Raw genomic sequence first — 18,610 nt, 5'->3', positions numbered from 1 at the left:
CTATAGTCCCCTACTTATATAATGTGGTGCGCCACATATCTATAAACAAGACCCTACTAGACACGGCTTGTAGACTCCCTAGGACATAACTGCTCTGATACCACTTTTGTCACGCCCCGAGCCTGGGGGCGAGACAGGCACCCGATGCCTCACCTATTCCTACGTACCACTTGCAACTAAGAGTCTCTGAACATGTAATGTCATACTTTGTCCATGGGCAACATTACAAGATAATGTGCGAAGAAAAATATAGAACTGAATAGAGACTAACGCTGAGTAAATGTCGACATAAAGCTAGGTCGGCAAGGCTGTCATAACTACTACAACTGACAAGCCAACAAAATATACGTACAAGGCCTACAAGCCCAACCTACTGCACTAACTGACAGGATATGTCTACAAGCCTCTACTGATGGATGTACTGTGATCAAAACAGGGCTCCAACCTACCCATAGCCTATATACATATATACATAAAGCTTCTAGACCAAACAACTCCGAAGGGCGTGGAGCTTACCGATAAAGATGAACTTGGGCAACACCTACTGAGAAGGTCTACTGATCTGTCTGTCTGAACTTGCACGCATGAAATGCAGTGCCCCCAGAATGGGACGTCAGTACGAAATAATATACCGAGTATGTAAGGTAATATATTGAAAGCTGAAACTGAACTGATAATATAATAGCTGAAAGTAACTGGGAGTCAAAGATAATCTAAAGATATGCTTACCTACTGATACTGACTCAACTCTCTCAATATAGTAAGTAAAATAGATGTCCGGCTTTATAAGGCTCAATATATGTATATATCTTCTCTGCCGTAGTAGGCTCGCTCATAGGCGCTCGGCCATACTAGGCTCTGTATCTTGGCCAACTGGGCTCGCTCATAGGTGCTCGGCTATAGTAGCCTCGGTATATGACTTACCATCTGATCAGAGGTTGCCCAATAGGGGCCTGCCCATCGATTATAGCTCGATGGTAATGAAAATACTGTAATTCTGTATATATAGATTCTCTGCACACTTGACTGGAAGAAGATAATTCTTAATTGAACATAAAGTCCCGATAAGGGAGAATATTTTAACTTATTAGACTATGATAATGTATAAATAAGGGAGAATGAACTTCTATTTATGTCTCGTTATCAAATATATGTAATCACGAGATCATGCCAAAATGAAGGAAGGGCTTAGCCTTAACATACCTGGAGTAGGAAAAAATACGTATGATATTCTTGGAAAATGTTGCATCGTACTCCCTTAAAATCACAAAATCCCATGTTGTTATTGTGCTAAGAAATCTCGTTGGTTGAAGAAATCACGTTGTGGTGTTTTTTAGGAATTTCTACGAATTTGTAACAGTTTGTAACAAATCACCTTGCTAATCTCCAAAACCTCATGTCTGATTGTAGTATGGTTTGTATTGAAAATCTTAGAATGGAAGTGTTTGGGTAACTAACACATTATTTATCTTGTAGTATTCTTGGTATTGAAAATCTTAGAAATGAAGTGTTTTGGTAACTAACACATTATCGTGCCACCTAATCAAAATGACTAAGAGTCATATCTTTAGGAAGTGGCTTGCTGCCACGTGGAGGTGGGGTGGGGGGAAAGTTTAATCTTATCCCATAACCAATTAAATAATTAGGTAATATTCCGTTACCGGTAATTAACCAATTACCCGCATAATTAAGAATTATCTCAAATTACTTAAAATTCTACTTATTTTTAATATACTTTATACATTATACTATCATGGTCATATGGTATCTTGTATGGTACTAATCCATAAATATCGGGTATTATCGCTCGGCCCGTATTTTATCCCAAATCGACAACCTTCAATGAAACTCATTTTCTTCTATTTGCTTACTTTCTCTCTTTCACGAATTTACTCATAATGTGTTTGAAATAGCATAATGCTTATAATCTTAAGAAAATCTCATCCTCGAGTCTACGTCAATTTACTGAAGACAAAATTTTAACGTACGAAAAATGCGGGATGTAACATGGTATTTGAATCACATGAGCGAAAAGCGCAGTTGGGAGCAAGAGTCCGCAAATGCGGATATTGTTTCGCATCTGCGAAGGGGCAGATGTAGTGGATTCGGCACAGAAGCGGGTAGGGCGCAGATGCAGAGCTTTTCATCGGACTTGTGATGTCGCAGAAGCGGATATTTTGTCCGCAGGTGCAAGGGTTTATTTTTTAGCGATTTCTGCAGAAGCGGATGTCTTGTCGCAGAAGCGATGCCCTATAAGCGGCTCATTTATCACAGATGTGAAAAGGTCTGGGGCAGAACAATATTAATTTGAGGGTTGGTTCATTTTGTTATATTTTGAGTTGGGAGCTCAGATTTGGGCAATTTTGGAGGCGATTTACAGAACATGGATTGGGGTAAGTGTTCTATACTCGGTTTTAATTATATTTCTTGAATCTATCTTCAATTTTGTCATTTGGATTATGCATTTTAAAGAGAAATTGGGGGTTTTTGACTAAATTTTCCTAAAGTGAATTATTGGATTTTGAACATCGATACGTAGTCGGGTTTTGAGTGAAACTAGTATGGTTGGACTCATAATTGAATGGGTTGTCGAATTTTGTGAGTATTGTCGGGTTTCGAGGTGCGAGCACGGGTTTGACTTTTTGGTTGACTTTGGGCTTTTGATTAAAGATTCCACCTTTATCGATTGGGTTTGCTTCCTTTGGCATTATTTGATGTTCTATAGTTGCTTTTGGCTATTTTCGAGTCGTTGGGAGGTCGGTACGCATGGGATGGCATTTCTAGAGTATTGTTTGGCTTGCTTAGTATTAGATTTGGCATATTCGAGGTAAGTAACACTTCTAAACTTGGTACTGAGGGTATGAACCCCTGAATATACGTGTTATGTGTTTGGTGTTGAGGTGACACACATACTAGGTGACGGGCGTGCACTGTATGAATTATGACTCGGTTGTTTCTTTGGTACTATGTAGCTACCTAATCCTTTTTCTATCTATGAAATTCCTACGTGCTAGAGTAATTGAACTGTGATCCATGTTAGAAACCATGTTTAGGCTATATGCTTATCCTATAGGGACCCACCGAGATCATGTCTACTGTTGAGTTATTGGCTTGAATTGCAATTATGTACTCAGTCACATTCATCATTTGCATATCATATCTCACTCTCTGTTATTATTTATTATTACATCATATATCATTGTTTGTGCTGATTGGCATGTTATTTGTGAACCCGAGGGACTAGAGAGATTGATGATTGAGTGAGGTCGAGGGCCTGATTGTGAGTGATATTTATGGGATTAGATCTGCACAACGCAGCATGCCATGTTGGCTTATATTAGTGCTTGGGCCGGATCTTCCCCTCTGGATTCTAACATATTAGTAGTGAGCTAATGTACTGAGGGTCGAGTGCGAGTGCCGAGTGATTGAGAGTGTTGACTGATTGGGAGGTGCTGAGTGATTGAGAGTGTTGGGTGATTGGGAGGTGCTGAGTGATTGAGCATGTTGAGTGAGGTTGAATACTCCGAGGGCATGAGCACATGAGTTTATCACTGTGGTGCATTACATTTGACATGCATACATGGCATCTAGGCATAGAGATGCATTTTCTCATGCTATACGGTATTATGACAATTATGACTTCTCATACGCATTGACATATAGGCATAGAGATGTACTTTCCTCATGCTATCTGATAATGGAGCATCTTATCCTTTGTTGAAAGGTTTTGGGAAAAATCACAGTTTCTTTGACATACTCAAATTTTGGTGACTTCCGTGAAAGATTTGGGTATTACTGTTATACCTGAAAAGCATGCCTGTTTTTCATAACTATGAACGAGCTGAGCATCATATCTTTGAGTATTACTTGTATTGTTTTCATTATATTGTTACGAGTTATTCTTGGCTATTATTGTTGGACAATGACCGTTGTCGAAGGTCGTCACTGCTTTCAACCTAAGGTTAGGTTTGTTACTTATTAAGTACGTGGGGTTAGTTGTACTCTTATAACACTTCTACACCTTGTGTCATAAATTGTAGCTGATGTTGCTGTGTATGGCGGGAGTTGGGATTGAAGATGTATCTGTGTTTCGGTCGTAGCTGCCTCTTGTTCATGGTAGCTTTAGCGTTTTAAGAATCTGTTTATGTACATTTCTAACAAATAATGTATTTATTTCATACCAACTTTGTACACTAATACTTAGTAGCTCATGATTTGTACTACCAATCCTTGGGACTTTTGTATAAAAGTTCTGTTATTTCATCATTTATTTTCTCTATAAATCTAGTTTGAGTCGGATCTGTTGCTAATTGGCTTACCTAGCGGGTTGGGATTTGATGCCATCACGACTAGTTAGATTTTTGGGTCGTGACAAGTTGGTATCAGAGCTCTAGGTTCATAGGTTCTACGAGTCCTGAGCAAGTATCTAGTAGAGTCTTGCGGATCGGTATGATGACGTTCATACCTATCTTCGAGAGGCTACAGGTCATTTATGATAAACTTCCCATCTTTCTTTCCTTATCGTGCAACATTGATTCAGCTTGAAGCATATCTCTTGAAATTCATTCCACTCACTCGTATGCGTATGTGAGCGTTCAGTATCATTTGTTCATCGATGGCTTGTGATTACATGGATGAGTGCGAGGCGTGTTTTTTGTGTTTTGGTGATGGGCCAGTCTAGAGTGCTTGAGGCCCAATTTAGACCATAGCTTGGGCTTGGTGGTTCCAATTGTTTGAGCGTGTGTTTTTGGGCTTATATTCTGGTTGTTTCACTATGAGTGGGACTGATGGCTTGATAAGTGGTTGGATGTCTATAGGATGAGTAGGATGTGACTGCGAGATGTGTTCAGATGGTTGAAATATGACGAGAAAAGTTTGTTGGAGATGTGAAAAGGACTATTGGATGCTCAAATTCTGTGGATGCGTCATACAGTCTTGAGTTACGAAGGGTTTTGAGGGATTCTTTCATGTTATTTCATTTGTGGAACGAAGTAGATTCTCATGTCTCGTTTATGAGTTCAGACTCAGGAAGATGGCCGGCCGTTCTAAGTTCCAGAGTTGGGTCGGATAGGACCAGATCCAATCTAATTTGATCGTAGCCTCGATTTCAGGTGTCGTACTGCGGCCGGACCAGAAAGGAGGGGGCAACTATGAAAGGGTATAAAGAGATGTCAGTTTGAGGCTAAGCATGTGTGTTATCACCTGCGAGGTAATCTACGAATCTGTGATCCTTAAGATGTAGTGTGGAGGGTTTCTTTGCTACCAGTGGGTTATAGGTGTTGCGATTTGAGTTTTGATAGGTTAAGAAAGTTTATCTAACCGTCATAAGGATTAATGCGAGCATAACATATGATTTGAGGTATTATATAGTTTGTGCTACATGAGCTTGGGAAGGATTTAATTGAATCTCACTCCGGGATTATGGCAGTGATAGAGTATGGGTATTATGAGTTATCAGGTATTGTGAGTTATCAGGCGATTTGATTGCACGGTTATGTGTTGTACTGGTTTCAGTTTGAGTCATACTTGTGGATCGGTTATGACTTGCATATGCTAGTTTTAAGGATGGTATAAGCAAGGAAATTTCTGGATGTATGGTGTATTACACTTTATAGGTATATGGGAATCATGGGATGATTGAGTTGTTATTCGTGAAGGATATAGTATGCATGGAGTAGGAATTTGCTCGATTGTGTTAAGACTGTATTACTTCTCTGGGTGTTGTCATGCTAATGGGGCACATGCTGTTTGGTCGTTTGGGCGGTGCAATTGAGATTTGAGCAGAGTGAATGACTCTCGAGAAAGTTCTAATGGATTCAAGATTCACATGTAGCAATCGAGAATTTTTCGGATTTTTATATGGTTAGAATCTGAGATTTGCATTAGATGGTGTCATGACTCGCAGTATTTTTATATCATTATGGATTCTATGTTTCAGTATCAAGAAGGTGAACAAAATGACTTTAGATTCACAGAAGATCTCTTCAGAGTGGGTGTCTCGGTTGTGGTGCTTTTGGGGTGCTTAAGAGGGAATGCAGCGACTTATGGGCCTTAGGGTGGTGTGGTTTTATGTTAGGATCTTTGGGTAAGGATTGTGGTGTTCTGGCAAGGAGAAGGGTCAACTTGAGGGTAATTCGTAAGGAACTCATAGAAATGGGACAACTCGGTAGTAGGTTGGATCAGCACGGTAACAGATATGATCGGTTCTTTGGGTACTTATGATATGGTGAGTCTCTACAAGTGTTTTGTGGCAATACTCTTGGGTTTGGCGACCTGTGTGGCTTGGTTGAGTTAGGGAGACTCACTTATAATGGCTTGGTTATGTGCAAATGGGTTTCGAAGAGTTCTCAGTGGTTTCTACCATGGTCTGAGATGGATATTTCCTACCGGCGTGAGGAACATGTTGCGTATTCTAATTTTCACCTAGATGGAATCAAATTGAAGGTTTTTGATTGATCGGGTATGTATTCTGCTGGTGACTCAGAGTTGATTATGAGATTTTTGTACTTTTTATATGATGGCATGATAGATGCGGTGCGTCTTGTGGGATTGAGATTTGCATGTACAAGGTGGCAGTTCAGTTCTGAAAGGAGGGTCATGAATTCTTAGACAGCATGGACGATTTCAGGTGATTAGATGAAGGGTGCGCATTTCAGAAGGCGCACTGTGTTTTAACTTACGGATGCATCATTGGTATTACGGTACTCGCCTGGTTGATCGACTGCTGATGCTAAGATTTTGCTGTGTGGCATGAAAGAATTACGGAAGTATTTCTCATGGGGATGATTATGTATGAGATATGTGTTAGTCATTCGAGTGGTGGAGTTGGGATCAGCTTTGGTAATTCATGGGCTCTATGGATTTGGAGACTGGGAGTACTCAGAAGCAGACTGTCTTAGGGTTGCGGACTGTGAATATGTGGCCAAAGTTAGCTAGATGGTAGTACATGAAATGGTTAGGTCATTTTGGACTTTTTGAGGGCCATTTATCCATTCGAGGATGACCGGAGTTGATTTTGGGACCCATTGGTAGGCCCATTTCAGTGGGGCTATGTTGGGAGATGATCCTTTGTGTTAAATTCGTGTGTCTTGGTCCTACTATGTGTGATGGGTTCATAGCATTTTGTTGGGGTGGTACTTGTTGAGCTTGCTGGACGGTTCTCTCATTTGAGTCATTTTCCATGATTGAGTACATTGGAATTGTTGCTTATTGGTGCACTGATTGCACGGTTTGTGGCTTTAGGTTTTATTAGTGTGGCTTGTCAATAGAATGGGTGCGTTTGAGGAGATGAGGTCATTGGACATAGAATGGGTACTATCATATTTGATTACAGTATGTATAGAGGAATAATATCAGAAGTTGGCTTAGGATTTGGCTTTGGTTATTGTCGGACGAGAGGGAGCTCAATGACTTGTTGAGCTGATGAGTGGTTATGAGTTTTTGCGTGTTTCTTTAATTATCGGCAATGTACTAAGGTTTTGAATGAGGTTTTATTTGATATGAGGTTTATTACCGGTATTGGGTTTGTTTTGAGCAACTACTATGATCGGGAATTGTTGCTACGAGAACGCGAGTTATGTGGTATATCATGTGATTAAATCTTGGTTTATGGATATGGCTTGATACAGCTTGTTTAGACTTGCACAGTGTGTAGATGCGAGATTCGGGGCTTGCACGAAATTTTGGATGTTGGAAATTGGGTTCTAAGGTTTGCGGGCTAAGGATAAAGTAATGATCTTTATTTATGTTGTGTTGTCAGGCTATATGGATTAGGGTAGCGTTGGATCACCCCCGGGTATGTGCATGGGTTATACGGCTATTTGATGTCTTTTGGAATGACTCTAGGCACGTTCGAGGACAAACGTATGTTTAAGTGGGAGAGAATGTAACGACCCGAGCGGTCGTTTTGAGAAATTGCATTGTGTTCAGCTATTTTATGTCTTGAGTAGCTTTGTATGATGTATTATGACTTGTGTGAATCGTCGGTTTTGGTTTTCAGGTTATTCGAAATTGTTTTGGAAGAATGATTCTCAAGTAGGAAGCTTTAAGTTGGAATATTTGGCCAAGTTTGCTTTTTGTGTATGCTCGGACTTGAGCGTATGCTCGGATTTGCATTTTGATATTTCTTGAAGGTTTCGACACAAATTGGCGAAAGTTGCAAATTTGAAGGTTTGGAATGTTCATAAGTTTGACCGAGAGTTGACTTTGATGACTCCATGTTCAGATTGTGGTTCTGGGAAGTGGAATAGCGTCGTTATGTCATTTGGGACCTGTGTGCAAAATTTAAGTTCATTACGAGTTGATTTGGTAAGGTTCGGCACGGGTTTTGGAAGTGGAAAGTCCAAAAGTTCATTAAGTTTGATTTGAGGTGCGATTTATCATTTCGATGTTGTTATGCATGATTTTAGGCCTCGAGTAAGTCCGCGTTATGTTATGGAACTTCTTTGTATATTCGAACTGGGTATCGAGGGGCTCGGATGGGTTTCGGACGAGTTCGGATTGTTTTGGATCATTTTGGCTATGCTGGCTTGGAAGGGATTCTGGTGTGACTGCACATGCGGAGCCTCGGGCGCAGGTACAGTGTCGCAGAAGTGGTAATTGAAGCGCAATAGCGGAAATTGCAGATGGGAGCTGGAGTCCGCAAATGCGAAGGTTTCTTCGCATCTGCGAAAGGGCAAATGTGGTGGCTTTGGCGCAGAAGCGGATAGGGCGCAGATGCGGAGCTTTTCATCGCACATACAATGCCACAGAAGCAGATATTTTATCGATTTTTTAGCTGTTTTCACAGAAGCGGATGTCTTGTCGCAGAAGCAACACCGCAGAAGTGACACCGCAGAAGCGCCTCATTTATCGCAGCTGTGAAAAGGTTTGGGCAGAACACTGTTAATTTGAGGGTTGGTTCATTTTGTCATATTTTGAGTTGAGGAGCTCAGATTTAGGCAATTTTGAAGGCAATTTTCACCACATGGATTGGGGTAAGTGTTGTATACTCAGTTTTGATTATATTTAGTGAATCTATCTTCGATTTTGTCATTTGGATTATGAATTTTAAAGAGAAATTGAGGGTTTTTGACTAAATTTCCATAAAGTGAATTCTTGGATTTTGAACATCAATTCAGAGTCGAATTTAAGTGAAACTAGCATAGCTGGACTCGTAATTGAATGAGTTTTAGGATTTTGTGAGTTTTGTCAGGTTCCGAAGTGCGGGCTCGGGTTTGAATTTTTGGTTGGCTTTTGGCTTTTGATTAAAGATTCCACCTTTATCGATTGGGTTTGTTTCATTTTGCATTATTTGATGTTCTTGAGTTGCTTTTGGATTGTTTCGAGTCGTTCGGAGGTCGGTAGGCACGGGATGACATTTCTATAGTATTGTTTGGCTTGCTCAGTATTGGTTCCGGCGTGTTCAAGGTAAGTAGCACTTCTAAACTTGGTGTTGAGGGTATGAACCCCTGAATATACGTGTTATGTGTTTGGTGTTGAGGTGACGCACATGCTAGGTGGCAGGTATGTGGGCATGCACCATGTGAATTATGACTCGTTTGTTTATGAGGTACCGTGTAGCTACCTAATCATATTTCTATCTATGTAGTTCCTATGTGCTAGAGTAATTGAACTGTGATCTATGTTAGAAACCATGTTTAGGCTATATGCTTATCCTGTAGGGACCCACTAAGGTCATCTTTGCTGTTGAGTTATTTGTATAAATTACAATTATGTACTCAGTCACATTCATTATTTGCATATCATATCTGAGTCTCTGTTATCATTTATTGTTACATCATGTATCATTGTTTGGGCTTATTGGCATGAGATTTGTGAGCCCGAGAGACTGGAGAGATTGATGACTGAGTGAGGCCGAGGGCCTGATTATGAGTGATATTTATAGGATCAGGCTGTACACTGCAGCATGCCTTGTTGGATTATATTAGCGCTTGGCCCGGATCTGCCCCTCCGGAGTCTGACATACTAGCAGTGAGCGAATGTACTGAGTGCCGAGGGTGAGTGCCGAGTGATTGACAGTGTTGAAAGATTGAGAGGTGCTGAGCGATTGAGAGTGTTGAGTGATTGGGAGGTGCTGAGTGGTCGAGTGTGTTGAGTGAGGTTGAATACTCCGAGAGCATGAGCACATGAGTTTATCACTATGGTGCATTACATTTGACATGCATACATGGCATATAGGCATAGAAATGCATTTCCTCATGCTATACGGTATATTGACATTTATGACTTCTCATACGCATTGACATGTAGGCATAGAGATGTATTTTCCTCGTGGTATCTGATAATGGAGCATCTTATCCTTTGCTGAAAGTTTTTGGGAAAATCACAGTTTTTCTGACATGCTCATTTTTTGGTGACTTCGGCGAAAGATTTGGGTTTTACTGTAACACCTAAAAAGCATACCTATTTTCTATAACATAGTAAATTGGAAATTCCGTACCTTGCTCTTCTCGAACTAGGACTCCACTTACTGCTATCTCTGAGACCACCAAATTGTATCGCTTTAGTATGCGGAAGGTTTCCTGCAAATGTTTTAAATGGTCCTCTACTTGCAGGGACTTAACTAACATGTCTTCAATGTAAACTTCCATTGATTTTCCTATATTTTCCTCGAACATCTGATTTACTAGGCGTTGGTATGTGGCACCGGCATTTTTTAATCCAAATAGCATTACGTTATAACAGTATGTAGCGTATTTAGTGATGAAGGAAGATTTTTCCTGATCACCCGGGTCCATCCGTATTTGGTTGTCCCAAGGATAGGCATCGAGAAAACTGAGGATCTCGTGTCCGGCCGTGGCATCGATCATACGGTCGATGTTGGGCAAAGAAAAGGAGTCTTTGGGACATGCCTTATTCAAATCTTTGTAGTCTACACACATTCTTAGTTTATTCCCTTTTTTAGGGACTACTACTGCGTTTGTTAACCAATCTGGGTATTTAACCTCCCGAATATACCCTATTTTAAGAAGTTTAGATACCCCGTCCCTGATGAAAGCATGCTTGATCTCAGACTAGGGTCTCCTCTTTTGTTTGAACGGGTAAAACTTTGGGTCCAAGCTCAGCTTGTGAGTGGTTATCTCCGGCGGGATCCCTGTCATGTCAAGGTGGGACCAAGCAAAACAATCTTCGTTAGTTATAAGAAATTGAATGAGTTTTTCCATGAGCTCGGAGCTTAAGCCCGTGCCCAGGTATACCTTTCGATCGGGCAGGCGTTCTCACAGTATGACTTGTTCCAACTCTTCGACCATCGATTTAGTGGCGTCAGAATCATCGGGGGCTATAATTGATTTGGGAACCCCATAATCATCATCCTTGACTTCCCTTTGTTTGTCCAAATCTGCCGAGGATGGTATCAGTGATTGCTATTTGGCCCCGTTTTTTACCATCTGGTTCGGATCCTTCGATGTTGAGATTACAGATGCTGGTATCACTTCCCCGACTGCAAACATTTCCTTTGCAGTCGGTTGTTTACCGTAGACTGTCTTGACTCCGCTAGGTGTTGGGAATTTCAGTGCTTGGTGCAGCGTCGAGGGCACCGCCCTCATGTTGTGGATCCGTGACCTCCTAAATAAAGCATTGTACCTCATGTCCTAGGATCACATAAAATTTAGTCTCATAGATGGTCCCGGCGGTGTTTACCGGTAATGTTATTTCGCCCCTAGTGGTCTCACATGCCATGTTGAATCCGTTTAGAACTTGAACTGCATGCACGATTTGATCTTGTAGACCGAGTTGCTCTACGACACTTGATCGAATGATGTTGGCTGAGCTACCTGGATCAATTAACACACGCTTAACCCGAATTTTACTTACGAGTATAGATATTACCAATGTATCATTGTGGAGCTCCTTGATCCCTTCCGCATCCTCGTCATTGAAAGATAAAGTTCCTTCCGGAATGTAGTCTCAAGTTCGTTTCTCCCTAGTGATAGATACTTTAGTCCGTTTCAACATCGGCCCCTTTGGGGTATCAACCACACCGATGATCATGCTAATGACGTGTTGAGGTTCTTCTTGTGCTGCCTGTTTGTTAGAATCCATATTCCTGCAATTTTTCCTTGCTCGGTCGCTTAAGAATTCTCGAAGGTGCCCATTGTTGAATAGACGGGCTACTTCCTCACTCAGCTGTCGACAATCTTCCGTTCTATGACCGTGAGTGCCATGATATTTGCTCATCTGGTTAGGATCCCTTTGGTTTGGATTGGACTGAAGAGGCCGAGGCCATTTGGTATCTTTGATGTGCCCGATAGCTGATACAATGGCGGCAGCATCGACATTAGATGTCACGACCCAAACCGATGGGCCATGACGAGTGCACGAGTCCTACCTGTCGAACACCCCTAAGCATGCGTCTAAGATATAAACATGAATTAAGGGTAGGTCATGAATAACACCTGTCATTAAACTGTTGAATCACGTGAATAACATACGTGAGGAAAACATGTCCAAAATACATATATACATATACATTTAGAATACGGTAGGGCGAGCCGACAAGGCTTCTTTAGACAACTATATATCCAAAACTAGAAGACGACAAGGCCACATACTATCCAACTATACATGACTATCTACAGACCTCTAATAGAGTGTAAAACTGTATGAAGGACCGGACTGGGCCCAGTCGTGCCCATATCTACGTACAAATATAGCGTACCAAAACTAATAACAGTTCCGGATCAAGTGGAGCATACCAACTCTCGCTGATCAAGCATCCTAAAAAGTGGGACCGTCAGCCTATCTACCTGCAACTGTGGGCATGAAATGCAGGCCACAGGAAATAGGGGCGTCAATACAAATAATGTACCAGTATGTAAGGCATGAAAATCAGTACATAAAAGACATAAAAGAAACATGGAGTAAAGTAATCCACCTGTATGTCTAAATAGCTTTGTGAATCCTGAAATATTTATAAAGTCATGCATGTGCATATAAATGTCGTATCATGCGTAGGTATATGTGTACATAACATCATCAAGTCTATGAAGGCATCCCATCATATCATCTCATCCTCGGTGGGCGAAATTATCAACGTATACCAACTGATCAGGTGGTGGTGCATATATAACGCCATAACCTTTCCCCATATCCCATATACATATAATATATGCGTATATAACGCCATCTGGTCATGGGTCAATATACATGTATAAATGAATGCAATGCATAAGAAGTAAGTCTATAAGATCTCTCGAAATGTCATAAGATCAATATGCCTTCGGATAAACTACTACGTATTTTTCTGAGACCCATGAATAGAAGATATAATAATAAGGCACATAGGGAATCAAGAACATATGCACTCCTAGTACTTTTATGAATAGAGCCATTTATGAAAGTTGTGCATTTACTCGTTTCGTTTGTATCATATGGATCATGCCAAAAGGAAAGAAGGGATAGCCTTAATATACCTTACTTGACGAATTTATCAAACACTTTTCCTTGAGCTTGCCAAGAACAACAATTGCTCCTTCTATATCTTTGAACAAGAACTAAGCACTTCTTATGATCATGGCATACTTCATGTTGTTGAACATATGGAGTATCATCTGTGTACATTTTTGGCTATGTTCTAAAGTAAGAGAATCCCCAACAATAGAAGGAAAGATTTCAACATCCTTTCTATATCTCAAATTGCCAAAGAAGAATAACATAAGCCTTAAGGGATACGCCTTGCACTTTCACGTGTAAACAAGACACATCAAGTGCTATGACTCATCTATGCACATTGGTTCCACCCTTGGCCAACTTAATGCCATGTGGCAGCCCATTAAAAATCCTTATCCACTTAATCCTATTTAATACCATAATTATTTCCTTATTTTCCCACATTATTCCGACAATTAATCAATTATGCACATAATTAATTCTAGCACATAATTTACTTAAATACTAATACACTTCATATACCTTACTATCATGGTCATGTGGTATCTTGTATGGTACTAGTCCATAAATACGGAGTATTATAGCTTGGACCGTATTTTATCCCAAATTGACAAATTTCAACGAATACTCATTCTTTTATTTGTTTACCCTCTAATATTCACGGAACTCACTTATCACTTGTTACAAATAACATAAATACTTATAACCTTAAAAATAATCTTATTCCCGAGCTTACATACGAAATGCGGGATGTAACATCCTTCCCCCCTTAGAAACATTCATCCTCGAATGTTTAACTCCCCGAGATCTATATAATGTTTTTGCAGAATCACCTTTGTAACAGTACTACTACCAACCCTTCTTGTAGAAAACTAAATAATTCAATGCCACATAGGGCCACAATCATCAATAATGGCAATAGCCTCACACGACCAATGACAATAACAAACCCAAGAATCCATACACGAACCTTAAGGCTATGATGTCTCAGCGGGATCCTCCTCTAGAAGAGGAAACAAGTGAGGATACCTAGACTTCATGTCTTCTTGAGCTTCCCAAGTCATTTCTTCCACATTATTGTTTCTCAAAAGTACTTTCACCGAAGCTACGTCTTTAGTCCTCAATCTTCGAACCTGTCTATCTAGTATAGCAATGGGAGTTTCCTCGTATGATAAGTGCTCTGTGACTTGAACATTATCAACTGGCATGATTCTAGAAGGATCTCCGATACATTTTCGGAGCATAGACACATGAAAGACTGTACGTACAGACTCCAAGTCAGAAGGAAAATCTAACTCATATGCTACCTGACCTACCTTGCGTATGATCTTATATGGTCCAATGTACCGAGGGCTAAGTTTTCCTTTCTTACCGAACCTCATAACACCTTTTATCGGTGATACCTTTAGGAATATCTAGTTGTCAACCTGAAACTCCAAGTCTCATCGTCGATTATCCGCATAAGACTTCTGACGGCTTTGAGCTGCTGATAGCCTTTCCTATATGAGCTTAATCTTCTAGATTGCCTGTTGTACCAGCTCTGGTCCTAACTTAGTTTCCCCAATAACGGACCATCAGATAGGCGACCTATAGTTCCATCCGTAAAGATCTTCGTATGAACTATCTGAATGCTGGAATGATAGCTATTATTATACACGAACTCAATAAACGGCAGATGATTATCCCAGCTACCCCTAAAATCTATCACACATGCCTGTAACATATCCTCAAGTTTCTGAATAGTATGCTCAGCCTGTCCGTCTGTTTGGGGATGAAATATTGTACTAAGACTTACCTGAGTTCCCAATCCTTTTTGGATGGACCTCTAGAAATTGGCTATAAACTGAGCTCCTCTATCCAATATAATAGATATAGGTACACCATGAAGTCGTCCTATCTACTTAATGTAAAGCCTTGCATAATCCTCTGCGGTATATGTAGTCCTAACAGGCAGAAAATGGGCTAATTTTGTAAGTCTATCAACAATCACCCATATACAATCGAACTTACGCTGGGTACGAGGTAAGCCTATGATGAAATCCAGATTAATTACTTCCCATTTCCAAGTCGAAATCTCTATAGCCTACAATAATCCACCGGGTTATTGATGCTCAATCTTAACCTACTGGCAGTTAGGGCACTGAGCAACAAATTCCGCTATATCTTTTTTCATTCGGTCCCACTAATATATTTCCCTGATATCATGATACATCTTTGTTGCTCCTGGATGGACAGAATAACGAGAATAGTTAGTCTCTCCCATAACCTACCGGCGCAACCCTGCAACATTAAGGACACATAGTCATCCTCGATATCTAAGGACTTCGTCTCCTGTAATTTTAAATGGTGTCTTCTCCTTCTGAGGGGTTGTATCCCTGTAATGAGCTAACGCAGAATCCTCGTACTGGCGTTCCTTCACTTCAGTTACTAAAGAGGATGTTGTCGTGTCCTGAATAGTAACTCTGGTATCACCTTAGTCTAGTAATCGAACTCCAAGACTAGTTAGCTGATAAATCTCATGGGCTATCCCCCTCTTCACTGGCTATAAATATGATAGGCTACCTGTAGATTTACGGCTGAGGGCATCGGCTACTATATTCGCCTTTCATGGATGGTATAAAATATCAATGTCATAGTCTTTCAGTAGCTCCAACCATCTCCTTTGATGTAAATTCAATTCCTTTTGCTTGAAGATATACTGAAGGCTTTTATGATCCATATAGATATTAACATAAATGCTATACAAATAGTGCCTCCACATTTTTAGTGCATGAATCGCACCGGCTAACTCTAGATCGTGGGTCGGGTAATATTTCTCGTGCTTTCATAGTTGTCTAGAAGCATAAGCTACAACCTTACCATGCTGCATCAGTACCCAACCCAATCCAATGCCCGAAGCGTCATAATAGATAGCATAACCATCGGTTCCCTCTGGGAGTGTTAGAACCAGTGCTGAAGTTAGTCTGTCCTTTAATGCCTGGAAACTCCATTCGCAAGCATCGGTCCACTGCAACTTAGCTCCTTTCTGAGTCAACTTTGTCAATGGTGCTGAAAGAGAAGAAAATCCCTCCACAAATCTCTTGTAATAACTTGCCAAACTCAATTTCTCGCTCTGGTGGAAAACCTGGAAGCTCATCGACAAAACATCGGGAAACTCATTAACCACAGTTATAGATTGAATGGTTGGTGACTCTACCTTCACATCCCGTACTCGAACTAAGTGATAAATATAGACCTTTCTAATCATCTTCCCTACCTTGAGATAGGAAATAAACCTACCTCTCGGCGATGCCGTATTACCTTTCCACTCCAAAATAGGCTCCCCTGAAAACTGGAATCAAACCATCTCTGATCTACAATAAACGTTGGCATAACAAGAAGACAACCAATCCATACCCAATATACCATCAAATTCTACCATATCTAGCTCAATTAGGTCTGCTACTGTAGATTGACTATGAACTACTACTGTACAATCTCTATATACTCGCCTAGCTATCACTAGATCCCCAATAGGTGTGGACACCTCAAAAGGTTTAACCAACTCATGTTCTATTCCAAACTTTCTAGCAACCAATGGAATAACATATGATAAGGTGGAACCTGGGTCAATCAATGTATATACACCATATGAGGAGACTAATAATACACCTATAATAACATTAGGTGACGACTCCTGATCATGTCGACCTACTAATGCATAAATACGATTCTGAGGACCGCTCGAGCTAGATGCTCCACATTTTCCTCTACCACAGCCGATTGGTACTTGTGAATCTTGCCCAAGGGGGCGTACTAATGATGACGAACCAACTACAGATCTCGCTGGCTGAACTATGATTGCACACCTCTCGTTGGACAATCTCTCATTATGTGTCCTGGATAACCACAAGTATAACAAACACCCAACCTCTTACAACACTGCTCGGCATGCTGCTTACCACACTGAGCACATCATGGCAAGGGCGGCCTCATCTGACTTGACTCACCCCTATACTGAGAACTTGAGGCCCTGGAATTCTAACTAGGCCCTGAATATATGGAACGATCAAATCTCCTACCGAAAAACTGGGGGGTGCGCTGGCCGATGGCTAGGCTGGATACCTGGGGTATTATTGTCTCTGACCACTTCAAAACTTACTCGAAGGACCCGAAGATCTCGCTCTCTTACTATGGCTCCTATCATGCTCATGATCGGCCCTCTGCTTCTGCTTATGCCCCTCTACACTTTGAGCGTATGCCTGAATATGAGAAGTATCCATTCCTGGCTGAAGTGAGACTAACATACAGTCGTTAAGTAGGTGCGGCTCCAACCCCATCACGAACCGGTGAACCTGATCCTCCATATTAGCTTTAATAGTGGGATCATACCTAGCCAAACAATCAAACTGAAGGTTGTACTCCCGAACACTCATATTACCTTGCCGAAGGGTCAAGAACCTATCAACTCTGGCCTGTCTAAGTTCTGGTGGCAGATAATGATGAAGAAAAGCCTCTGTAAACTCATGTCATATCGCTAGATGGGCATCCTTACCTCTGGACAACTCCCAAGACCCATACCAATTAACTGCAACATCCTGAAGTCTATAGGAAGCTAGCTCAACTGACTCAGTCACAGTGGCCTTCATTGCCCTAAAAGTCCTCTGCATCCTATCGATAAATACCTGAGGGTTCTCGTTTGGATCTGCTCCAGTGAATACCGAAGGGTCCAAATTTAGGAAATCACAAACCCTCGCACTGATGGCCCTATCTGCATGACCAATACCTCCTTCCCGACGCCGAGATTGTGCAGCTACTAAGCGAGTCAATAGCTGAATATAATCTCTCAACTCTTGCCCCGTCTCATTTGACTGAGGAGCTGCGTGCACAAGGGCAGGCGCGGGAGCTGGTGCCCCTTGGCGCTCCTCTGGAGAGGGCGGGGTATGTGAAGTCTGAGATGGAATCTCACTATGAGACTCTCCCCGAGCCATGTTAACTCGTGGCGCTCGATTAGTAGTCTCATCAGCCACGGACTTGCCCTTATGGGCAGCTGTAACCTTCTTAGGCATCGCTAAAAACATAACATATCGTTAGGGAAATGAATCTATCGCACAATCAAAGATAAGAAAAGCGGATAACATCCTATATGTCCTGTAGCCTCCTATTTATAAATGTGGTGCACAACACACACACAAACAAGACTCTACTAGACACGGTCTGTAGACAACCCTAGGATAGA

The sequence above is a fragment of the Nicotiana tomentosiformis genome, chromosome 10 (genome assembly GCF_000390325.3).
Source record: "Nicotiana tomentosiformis chromosome 10, ASM39032v3, whole genome shotgun sequence".
In the NCBI taxonomy this organism is placed as follows: Eukaryota; Viridiplantae; Streptophyta; class Magnoliopsida; order Solanales; family Solanaceae; genus Nicotiana; species Nicotiana tomentosiformis.
This window is presented reverse-complemented; position numbering follows the sequence as displayed.